The 11299-nt window shown below is 30.2% G+C and overlaps 1 long non-coding RNA gene across 1 annotated transcript; it reads left to right on the top strand.

The window, feature by feature from the left end:
• The first annotated feature begins 7931 nt into the window (after positions 1 to 7931).
• LOC149566571 (uncharacterized) lies at positions 7932 to 8380 on the top strand. Its single transcript, XR_016361570.1, has 3 exons — positions 7932 to 8069; positions 8167 to 8199; positions 8316 to 8380. It is a non-coding gene; the product is annotated as an uncharacterized LOC149566571 (long non-coding RNA).
• The last annotated feature ends 2919 nt before the right edge of the window (positions 8381 to 11299 follow it).

Genomic DNA, 11299 nt, shown 5'->3' with positions numbered 1-11299 from the left:
TTACAACATTAAGGATATAGTGAATGCCGAGCATCAGAGCTTTCAAGTGTTGAGTGAACAGTTTTCGGCATAGTTGTTTGTAATGGCACAAACTCCTATGTAAACCATTTTTGGGCCAACTTAAGGATTGTTTTAAAATTCTAGAAGATATATATGAAGGTATATTGAGAATCCCTACATAGTGCATGCAACCAATCAGATTAAGGGATGTTCTAAGTAGCAAAATGGGTGAATCACAATCATAGATTCCTACCTAACCCTAGCTCACATAATTCTTCTTAAGGAAGGCAAACCCTAAAGAGTTTGTATGTGTAGATGAGAAGATAAGGGAAAATGTTAAGTAGAAAGAGAGAATTCATGGTGACTAAGGAGGTTGTGAGAGAGGAATGCATTGCAAAATTAGTTAGAGAGAACACAACAGAGTAATTAAAGGATAGAAGAGACACATCTGGTCAGGAGGATCAAGTACACATTAGGAAAGAGGAGATCTAATATCTAGCAGAGAGGTGTTAACCGAAGGATCGAGGCTAAAACATTCTAATAGGTGAATAAGTGAAAACATTCTAACCCACACCCCCCTATCCCCTCCCCACCTCTTAGAGTTTACTTTTCCATTGTCAATTCCAACATAGATGTGATCAAATATGGCTTCAAGATACTCAGACATAAAAGAGACATTTCAACTAGGTTGAGAAAAATTATTAGTTCATTTCATCAACAACTTAAGTCTCTTGATGTGGAATTGAATGCCTAGAGGACCATGAGTGAGGTTGACTTAGATATTTTTCTTGATTACGATCTTTTCCCTTCAATAGAGATATATTACAACACCTTCCATCCAATGGACATCAAGGAGAAAGTGTTGTAGAGCTTGGTGTTCAAAGGTGAAGCAACAACAAAATTTCTACAAGACTAAGAGCATATGATTTATAATAGTTTTCATCAATTGACATGTATGATTGCCAATAAAGATGAAGAGCTCATAAATGAGGGAGTTCTCATATCAAAGTTGAGGGAGTTATTCACCAACAACTTGGTGCAGAAGACTTTAACTTTGGAGAGATTGATACTCTCACACCCTATAGATTCTCACTTTGTGATCTCTAAGATAAGATAAAGGAGTGTATCAAGGTTAGTGCAGAGAATACAAATGTCATCTGCAAGATATATGTTGTTGCATAGAGCATAGAAGAGCCAAATGCAACAATTCTACAAGAATCATTGTAGAAATTTAGTGAATCCATGGAAACTTTGTGATGATCTTTCTAAGTGCTTAAGACTACTTCGTGTCTTCTTTCTCATGCTTTTCAAAAGTAGGAAAATGTTGATAGATTACATGTAGAATCAATTGAACTTTATAAATATAGGAAACATACAACTGTATAATGTGATCAAGTTGTAACAACATTAGGAATGCAACTTAGAATAAGTCAAAGTTTGTTAGGAGCTAGTTATAAGAATAAGTCAAGGTGGTTAAGGGTTTCCCCTTTCCTCACCACCTTTTCTCTCTCTTATTTTCCTCTATAAAGGAGAGAGATCATTATAAATATTCATCTTTTAAGAAGGCTATGCTTGTAACTTGAAAACTTTGTGTTTCCAGATACAAATTTCTAAATTGATAAAGAAGCATTTTCCCCCAAACTTTGTGTTGTGAGGATTGGAATTGATCATTGTTTTCTCATGTTGCATTAATCAATTTATCCTTGTTCTATTTTATAATCATCTTTATGAAGCATTTGAGCATTTGATTTTGTTTCTTGAGGACTTTGAGCTTCTGGAAACAAGTTTAGTATAGTTAGTAGTGGCTACAGGTACTAAGGGTTAAATAATTTGTTTTTAAATTCTTATTGTATCATTTCAATTTGGATAGTTGGCAAGAGACTTTGTTCCTTGTTAGCTATTTGTCTTTTACTAAAAGAAGATTGGTTGTAGGAGAGTTTGGGTTGTTATTATCAATTACACATATTAAGTGATAACTATTGTCCTGAAGTTTTTCTTACATCAACTACTAAGCTACCAATATTATTATAGCACTAGATTCCTTTTGTTAAATTTCAAGTAGTATTTGTTACTATAAAATAATTTAAAAAAAGAGAGCAATTGATTAAGAAAACCACCCATTTGTCAATTTCAGCTAGGTTCTTATTGTATCCACCTATGGTAAGAAGGGAGCCTCCCCTATTGCTGAGAGGAGAGATTTATCTCACTACGTCATTGCGTAAAGTTTCAATTTTACAAGTTGTAGTCTTAGTGATTTAAAAATAGTTTATTCAACAACACCCTGCTCAAGAAATTCAATTTTGGCATAGTCTCATAGTATGTTAGAAAATGTAGAGTTCTTAAGATGAAGATCCATCAAATTTCTATACTTGACATACATACAAATAAGATTGTTGTGAAAAGTGTACATGTAGTGACTACAATCACCTACAGGAAATGAGTGCATAGAGATTCTTCCTCGTGAAAGTACAATCTTGAGAATTATTTACGTTTGGACTTGACATTTATAACTACATGCAAAACATGTATTGTAAATGATGTCATTCATTAACGGTGTCTATGAGATTCTCTATTTATTTTCTACTTCATTCTACTCGATATTATTTGATTTAAAGGTTTTGGACATATCTATATCACACTCAAGCCTCATATATATACTCATCACTCAAATATGGATAAGTCATGGCTACAAGTACATACTTTCACTAGCTACATATGGTATTTATTCTAGACTTGAAGTTTATGTTTCATGATTTAATTTTTATTTCATTGCTAATATTTTAGAGCACTATGATTAAAATATAAATTTTCACTAATATTTAAATAAAATAATAACCTGACTCACATCCCATCAATTTCCTTATTTCAAACACATTTCACATTCTGCAAATTCAGGAAAGCGTATACTAATTTAGAATACTTAAAAAAATAATTTTTGCAAGCTAATAAATTATACAAATAGTATATCTTCATTACAAATTACTCTCCCTTCTAAAAAAATTGTTAACATATTCTTGTGTTTCCAATATCCTATCCAAAAATTAATTCTCACATGAGGTGAGTACTAAGAACTTTAGCAAGTCATAGCAAACACATTCAATTATTTTATAGGCACATCAAGTCCACTTATTGATGATATCTAGTCTTGTACAATATTGTGACAATTTCTACAAGTCTTGCATTATGGTAAGACAATTGTAACTATTAATATTTGGGAGCCTTTTAACTTGTCACTATCTTGTCACTATCAACCACAGTGTAAGTTCTCTATAATAGCAAATTAATCGCAACAAGTGATGATCTACTACTTCTTATGACTTAAATATCAATGAAAAAATAAAACTCAAACATGCTAGAAATATTGTTCACTAACAATAATATAAATTGTATACTCAACAAGATAAACCTCTCGGTAAGCTTACTTATTGCTCATGCTTGGTGGGACATAAAAAATTAAAATTAAAAGCAATTACACCAAAAATCACCTTCTATCCATCTCACTACATTTTTTTACATGCTTTATAATATTGAAGGTGCTTTATAATTTGTAATTTTTAAGCTTCTTTTAAAAAAAGAGAAAAAAATAAAAATGAAATCTTCAAATTAGCCATTTATTGACGTGATAATGATACCATTTGTCTAATAATTCAAGCTTAAAACATTCACCAAATTCAAAACATCAAACTCATATCATATATCAAACTACCATTTATGCCTATATGAGGTTCAATGAATAAGCCAATATAAAATCATTGGTAGAGTTTAAATGCATTTTATATTAAACATATTTAATTGTATAATGCAATATTTTATATATGTTCTGATTCTATGCATAAGTTTTGATGAGGTTATGAGCAATTAATGACAAGATTTGTAAGGAAATAGTTGCAAGATCAAGTGCCAAGTTTTTGCACCATGTATCAAGAGATTGTTTGATGAGGATTGTACACTACATATTTGACATAAAGTATGACTATGTTTCTTTTTCCATCTCTCTTTGAAAAATAAAAACATAGAATTTCATATAAAATATTATTAATATATAATAATTAAATATTAATAAAAAGAATATATAATTATATTATATTTATAATTCTATAAAAATACATAAATAACAAGAACTGAGAACACCTAAGGCTCTACCATTTGCAAAAAAAATTTGGCCTCCATTGTTTGTATTTGATGATTTAGTTATAAAATTAAATATTAATATTTATAGTGTTTACTCTTCCTTGACAAAAATGGACATTAATGTCCAAAATCATTAACATTGGAAGCTCATACCTTCTATTTGCATAATGAAATTATAAACCTGTAAAAAATAGTATGAGATCTATAATGCAATCTCATAAACAATTTTAACATATAATTTGCATCACTCGAGGCACTAAATATTAGATTTCCATGAAACACAATTAGAAATAAAAGTCATGAAATGTGATTTCTAGCAATAACTACATAATATAAAGTTTTAAAGTTATTCAGAAGTAGATTGTTCAATGTTATATATCATAATCATTTCTATCATCAAGTACTAATGAATGCGAAGTTAAAATAGGAACTAGGGTCTAAAACAAAATTCACATGCTCACAATAAGAAGTAATGTAACTCAATAATGAAACAATCCATCAAAGTCAATGAATTTATAATGAGTCAAAATTCAATCACCCATTTAATATGAAAAGTAGATTTTTAATATTTCATGTAAAACCACTATTTTAAAATGATTTTTTAATTTATTTCATATCTAGATACTTACTTTGCTAAATAGTAAGTGACATAGTTTATATAAACCCATGTGTAGTGAAGAATTGATAATCAAGGCCAATATTTCTAAGGTGGTCAATTAGAAGATAGTTGTAATTACCATTTACATGTAACCCCTAGGCATGGGTACAAAATTAGAAGCAGAGACAAAACACATAAATTGCTCTACAAAATGCCACATCCAACATGATATCCCTTTATATATTAACAACCAACAAATTATTAGAAGTAACAAAGACAAAAACAAAATGTAAACGAAAAACCTTGCAAAAACAATTAAACTTCAACCATACTATTATTTCCTCTTCTAAAATTTGTATCAACATATTTTAACTGGATGATTAAATTATTATGTTACTAAATGAATATGAGAATTCATTTGAACACTTCCCAAATTTTGAATTTGGAGTTAATGGTGCCACATTCTTTGCAACTATATTAATGATTGTTTTTTTATAGAAATTACTTGGGTAGTTATTTTCTCTTCCAATAGGTTTGTGAAATGGAAAGGACAAACTTGGTGACATTATCTATTAAAGAGTGCAATAGATGCCAAATGATACCATACTAGAGACAATGCAAGGCTTGCTTTTGGGTTTTGATACTAGTTAAATTTACCTTTTCGGATAAAAATTATAACTAATGATATGTAGGTGGTCTCTATACTTAAGAGCACTATATAATTTTCTATATGGTCAAGGTTGCCTCAATTAAATTTTGAAATACCAGAGCAAGAACTAAAGTTATCTTTAATATACAGATGAATGCAGATTGACAACTCAATGTCATGAAGAGGGTTTAATGAATTGTATTCTTGTGTGCATACTTAGTAAGACGAGGTTCATATAGAATAAATACAAGAAAAAAGGAGCATTATATGGATTCATAACAATCTTAAACTCCTTATTATTAGAAAGTGTAGAAATGCTATATCAAGTGTTAATAAACATACATCCAATAAAACTATTTTCAACAATATTTTTTTACTCCCCCCTAGCCATAAGTCAAACTCCAAAGCTAGATAGAATATTTCATCTTTTCCATGTCATGCTATGAAACTCTTAAATAAAGATAATTATAACTTTGAGTACATTTCTAGCACTATGTTTTAGTTTATACATACAATTTATATGTCACACAGAGAAATATATAAATTAGAACTTGATCACCAAGGAGATCTACTTCCTCGCCACTTGTGCAAAAACTTGAAAGTGCTTAAATTTATGAGCTTGTACTTTGTTCACAACTATGCTAACATTGCATACTTGATGTCAAGAGTAGATAGTGAATAATAATTTTTTTTTTACAAGCATCCATAATAGTAAACACTGTCATTTGTAGCCCCAAATATAATCCTTGTAATAAAAATGGGCATCATAATCTAAATGACAAGTTTTGAGATAAGTTTGATGAAACCCTCTTAATGCGCAAAGGACAATTGAAGATAAAAGTGTTGGCATTTTATATTCATCTCATTGTGACAAACAAGGAAGAAGCTTCAAACAAAAATGATGGAATTTTTGGTATATTTTGAAACTACTACACTTTAAAGGACAAAAAGACATATACATTTTACTCTTTGACTTTATATTTTTGAACTTTTTGAAAAGATGATCAATGATTTCAATCACAACACAACCATAGTCTAACATGTAAGGTGCAACTACTTAACAAGTAAGTTTTGTGATTTACAAACTTCAAGTATTTTCTATTTTATCTAGTTTTTTTTATCAAACATTAAATTCTCATTAGTATATATTTCCCTATCAATATTAGAAAGTACATTATTAAAAGTAAGTACCCTAGGTGTGAGTGAAGGATGGTTTAATAATCAAAGAATGAATGACATTTCAAAACAACGGGTGCATGCGCCAAAGTTCCTACCTTCATGTTTTTATGACCGACTAAAGTAGTATTGCATGAAGGGGAAATTAAATTAGTTACAATTTTTAGCAAAAACTTGTTGATGATAAACTTTTTTAGGTACTTAAATTAAAAAAAAATTGTTGATTACTTAAATCAAAGTACCAAAATATGTAGTAAGTTTGAGGGGTAGTATTAATGGTATAAAAAAAAAGGAGCAAAATTGTAAAATAGTAGCTAGTAAAACATAGTGTAAACTTAAAAGAAGATATTTTACAGTTATAAAAAATAAACATCAATATAAAACTAATAAGAAATATATATAAAATAAAAAATAAAATACATTTAACTCTATATTTGAACTTGGTAAGATAGCTAGTAAAATATAGTGTAAACTTAAAGAAATAACATTTTACAAATTACAAAAAGAAACATCAATGAAAAATTAATTAAAAATATATTAAAATAAAAAATAAAAAATATTTAGTTAAAACATCTAAATTATAAAACTTAAAAAATATTTAACTCTATAAATTCATATGACTTCTTCTTATAAACTATCTTAAATAATAAATGTATTTAAAATAAGAAATATAAAACATTTAACTCTATATTTGATTAAAATATAACTAATCATAAATATATTTAAAATAAGAAATATAAAACATTTAACTCTATATTTGAACTTGGTAAGGAAAATAGATAGGGATAATTAATATTGATTAGACATTCATTTGTGAGATAGAAGATAAAAATGATTGTTTTAAAAAAAAGTTAATTCACTTGTCACAAAAAAATAAATTCAAATTAATATTAGTTTCGTGCTAAAAATAGGAACTAATAATTTAACCACTAACTAAAATGCTCAACTAAAAACATCTAGACAATTTCATAACTATTTGATCATATTTTAAAAATGCCCACATATAAAATCCAAAAAATATACTAAATACTATGTTTTAAAAAAACTATAAAAATAATACTAAATTTAAAAACAAAACAAAACCATACATTCCCACTCAAATTTTTCATTTAATAACAAATTCTAACTTTTTTTTGTTCTACACTTATTATTCCTGGACACACTAATAATCTGCCGGAACATCATTCTAAATTTTGCCAATCATTCTTCTATGCTTTGTTTTATTTGGTTTTTAATATTTTTAAACCGTTATAATCAATCCACGTGGGCTTGCTTTTGCCAGGTTGGATTTTGTTTCCGTTGCCAATGTCCAACTAAGTTTTTTAAAAATCCCCAGGTTTGCTTTTTTCGCCATCAAATTTCCCGGTTTATAAATGCTTTCTTGGAGTAAATTTTTCTGAAACATGTACCAGGAAGCTCTAGTGGCAGCTTACGAGATTGGCTACCACAGCTATTTAAGTTGCGCCTTCCGGAGCTCGCAATGACATAATAAAGATTCAGCTATTGCAATTACAGGTATGAGATTGGTTACCGCAGTTATCTTGAATGTTCGCAGCGTTTTTACTTTTATTTATTTGATTCCAATCTGAAACAGTGTTTCCATTTATTTCAGGTCTGATCATCGCACTGGTTTGAGTCTTGACAGGTATTTTTGACAATTAATTTTTCCATCTTCATTATGATTATTTTTGACAGCTGTTTGGGTTTTGACTAACATGTATTTCTGACGTTTCATTTTAATTGCATTGGAGAAATCGTCAGGCACCTGGGAGAACGTTAACGGGGCTACACGCAGGCGACAGAGAGGAGCTATGGCAGTTTACAGGTGCGAGAATGGCTACGGCAGTTGTTTAGAATCCTTGCAGCTGTTTTACTTTTAGTTTTCAAATTCCTATTTGATTTGAAAATATGTTTCCATTTGAATGTGCCTTGATTATCATATTCTTTTGAGTTTTTACATGTATTTTTCTTGGGTTTTCTTATTTTCAGTTGCTAGCAAGGATATCTTGTTCTGTAATTATTACAGAGGGTTTAAGGGTTTCCATCTATGTAGAGGACAATTGTTTGTTTCTACACGTGATTGAATTTTTTTCCATGTGGCATACCCTGGAAGATAATGTTCAGGGATATTTAGTGCTATAAATCTATTTTCCGAGTCCCCTTGAATTTGTAATACACTCTTCTTAAGTTATACGTTCTTTCTGATTTTAAGTATTCCACTTCCCAAATTCTAAGGAGGTATAAGAGAATGTGAAATAACTGAAACTTTGCAAGTCACACAGGCTAAGGAGTTCTTCTTTATGCTTCTTGTTTGGTGTTTGTGGCATTGTCTGAGAAAGTGTTGGCCTACAATTGTTTCCCACGTTTGTTGCCATAGTAATGGTTACTGTACTACCATAATAACTGGCGACTATGATACCATTGATGTTGATGATAGTTCGCCATATATCCATTCAATGCTTGTAAAAGTACTATTATACACTTTACATTGTGTAACGAGTCTACTTTTGGGACCCTTATACCTGTACCTAGCTTAAATCGGCTACTTATCTTGGTTTGATTATTTAATGAACAATCCTGGTTCTTTGATTTTCCGTGCCCTGCTTCAATAAATATTCTGTTTCTCTCATATGGGACAAGCATTAGACATACCCAGCCCAGAGCATGTGTCTTGTTTGAACTTTGTATGCAAATGTATCTTGAGTGAATGTCAGGTGTGTCCATGCCCTAAGTGGCTTGAAACACATTTTGAGCTATACACAATGACTGTCATTTGGTTGAGCTATCCCAAGAAGGAACTTAATTTGGAAGCAACTAAGGTTCATAATTTTTCATGACTTTTTCACTTTATTACATTGTACCAACAATTTCGTACTATCAAATTACCTTGAGCCTGACATAACAAAAGGAAAGTTGAAGGTCTAATAATTTTGTTTAAAATAGCTTTACTATCATTCTGCCAAACAACCTTTAGGGTTATCTTTCTATTTTCTCATCTTTCTGACATCTTTCGAGACATGTTACACAAGGAAACTGTAAAAAGGATCTTGCCTCAGCTTTAACCACCTTCTAGTTGTAATATTATCTTTGGTTATACTGTAACATGCCCAGATATTCGATCTTGATTTCCTTTCTTTACATAGTATACTACCAGTCTAGCTACCAATGTCAAAGAGTGCAATAAATTTCATGTTAATTAACGTCACAATAAGATATGTAACGGTTTTCGGCCATGTCAAGGCCCAGTCAATCTTGCTGAAACCCTGAAATCAATCATAGATCTTGATATGTAAAAAATATTTCCTTGCAACTGCGAATAACCAAACACATAATCTAGATGAAACCAACAACAATAATACATTGTAAAAACACAAATGTGACTACAAAACTAGGAACAAATGAAAAAATTCTTTCTAGACAAAGTGGTTAAAGCTAAAATAGCCATAAGAAGTTCAACTCCATAAAGTGCTCTCGGAGGTCTTGCCTCTCAAATTGTTTATCAACTTCCTATAAAATTCTTCATATGTGGTGATAATGCTATGGTCTTCAATGACTTGTCTTTCATAGTTCTTTCAAGATGAAGCATTGCAAATATAATTACTTCCTGCTTGAATATAGGGCTTAGTGAGAAGTAGGTGTAGACATGAAATTTGAGCTAAAATGATTCAGTTAGATGAACAAACAAGCAGTGAAACTGAAACTAAACAAGAAATACACCTTCAAATTGAGAAAAGGAGGCAAAATAACAATGTAAACGCAGCAAAACAATAAATTAGACGTCCATTTGACCTTATTGATGCTCTTCAATGTTGAATGATTGTGTAGTGACGCAAAGTGGGTGCTTCTTTCTTAACATTATTCAATCTGAATACATATAAGTACAAGGATTGATAGATGATAAAGTCCTTGGGGTAAGCCTTCTAAAATATACATTATATGTTGGACATGGATAGTAAAAGATTTGAAACATGAAATCAAGGGCTAGGATTGCTTTGCATAGATATTCATCCTAGCTTCTTGACAAGTGACAAGAAGAGATGTGTGATGTCCCTCTTCTGTTCCAATTCTATGAAGTCTCTAGCAAGATAGAATTATAGTAATGAATCCAAAGTGCGTGAAGAAATCAAATATGACTAGCAATCTTCATTTGGTTGAAGGTAAAGAGATTCAGGCATGGTCTGTTTATAATGTATCAACAATCATCAGTATGTAGGTAATACCAACAAACATTCTGAGGTGCTTTTTGTAGATATAGACAAATATGAAATCAATATCCATAGGATCAACAACCTTGCATGGCTGAGGAGCATGAGGAGATAAATAAACATTCTTTGAGCGCACAATTAGCATAGATTACTGTTTACTAAGGGCCATCAATTAATCATGCCCAATCAGTGAGTCAAAGGTAGCAAGTTGAGTATTAAGAGGAGTCGGTCAAGGTAATAGCAATTAGTGGCGAACACATGTCCAAAGGCATCATTAGTAGAAAATTAAAAGAATACAGAAGGGAAATATAAAGAATAATTTCAGACTATCCATATTTTGGTAGGAGTATGAACCGATGCATATATTATTTAACACATATTTTGTGTGATTATTATTTTTTGGACTTTGTGTATTGTAAAAATCTAAACTTTAGTAACTCATGACATATGTAGAAATTTTTATATGCATTTATATACTAATTATTTAGAATTTTATAATGGTTTTATCTAATGGTAGGTGTATTTTTGTCGTCATGACTT

This window comes from Cupressus sempervirens, chromosome 3 (genome assembly GCF_028749045.1).
Source record: "Cupressus sempervirens isolate cs-2001-9-10 chromosome 3, ASM2874904v1, whole genome shotgun sequence".
In the NCBI taxonomy this organism is placed as follows: domain Eukaryota; kingdom Viridiplantae; phylum Streptophyta; class Pinopsida; order Cupressales; family Cupressaceae; genus Cupressus; species Cupressus sempervirens.
Note: the sequence above shows the minus strand (reverse complement) of the source record. Positions and strands in the feature narration are given on the sequence as shown.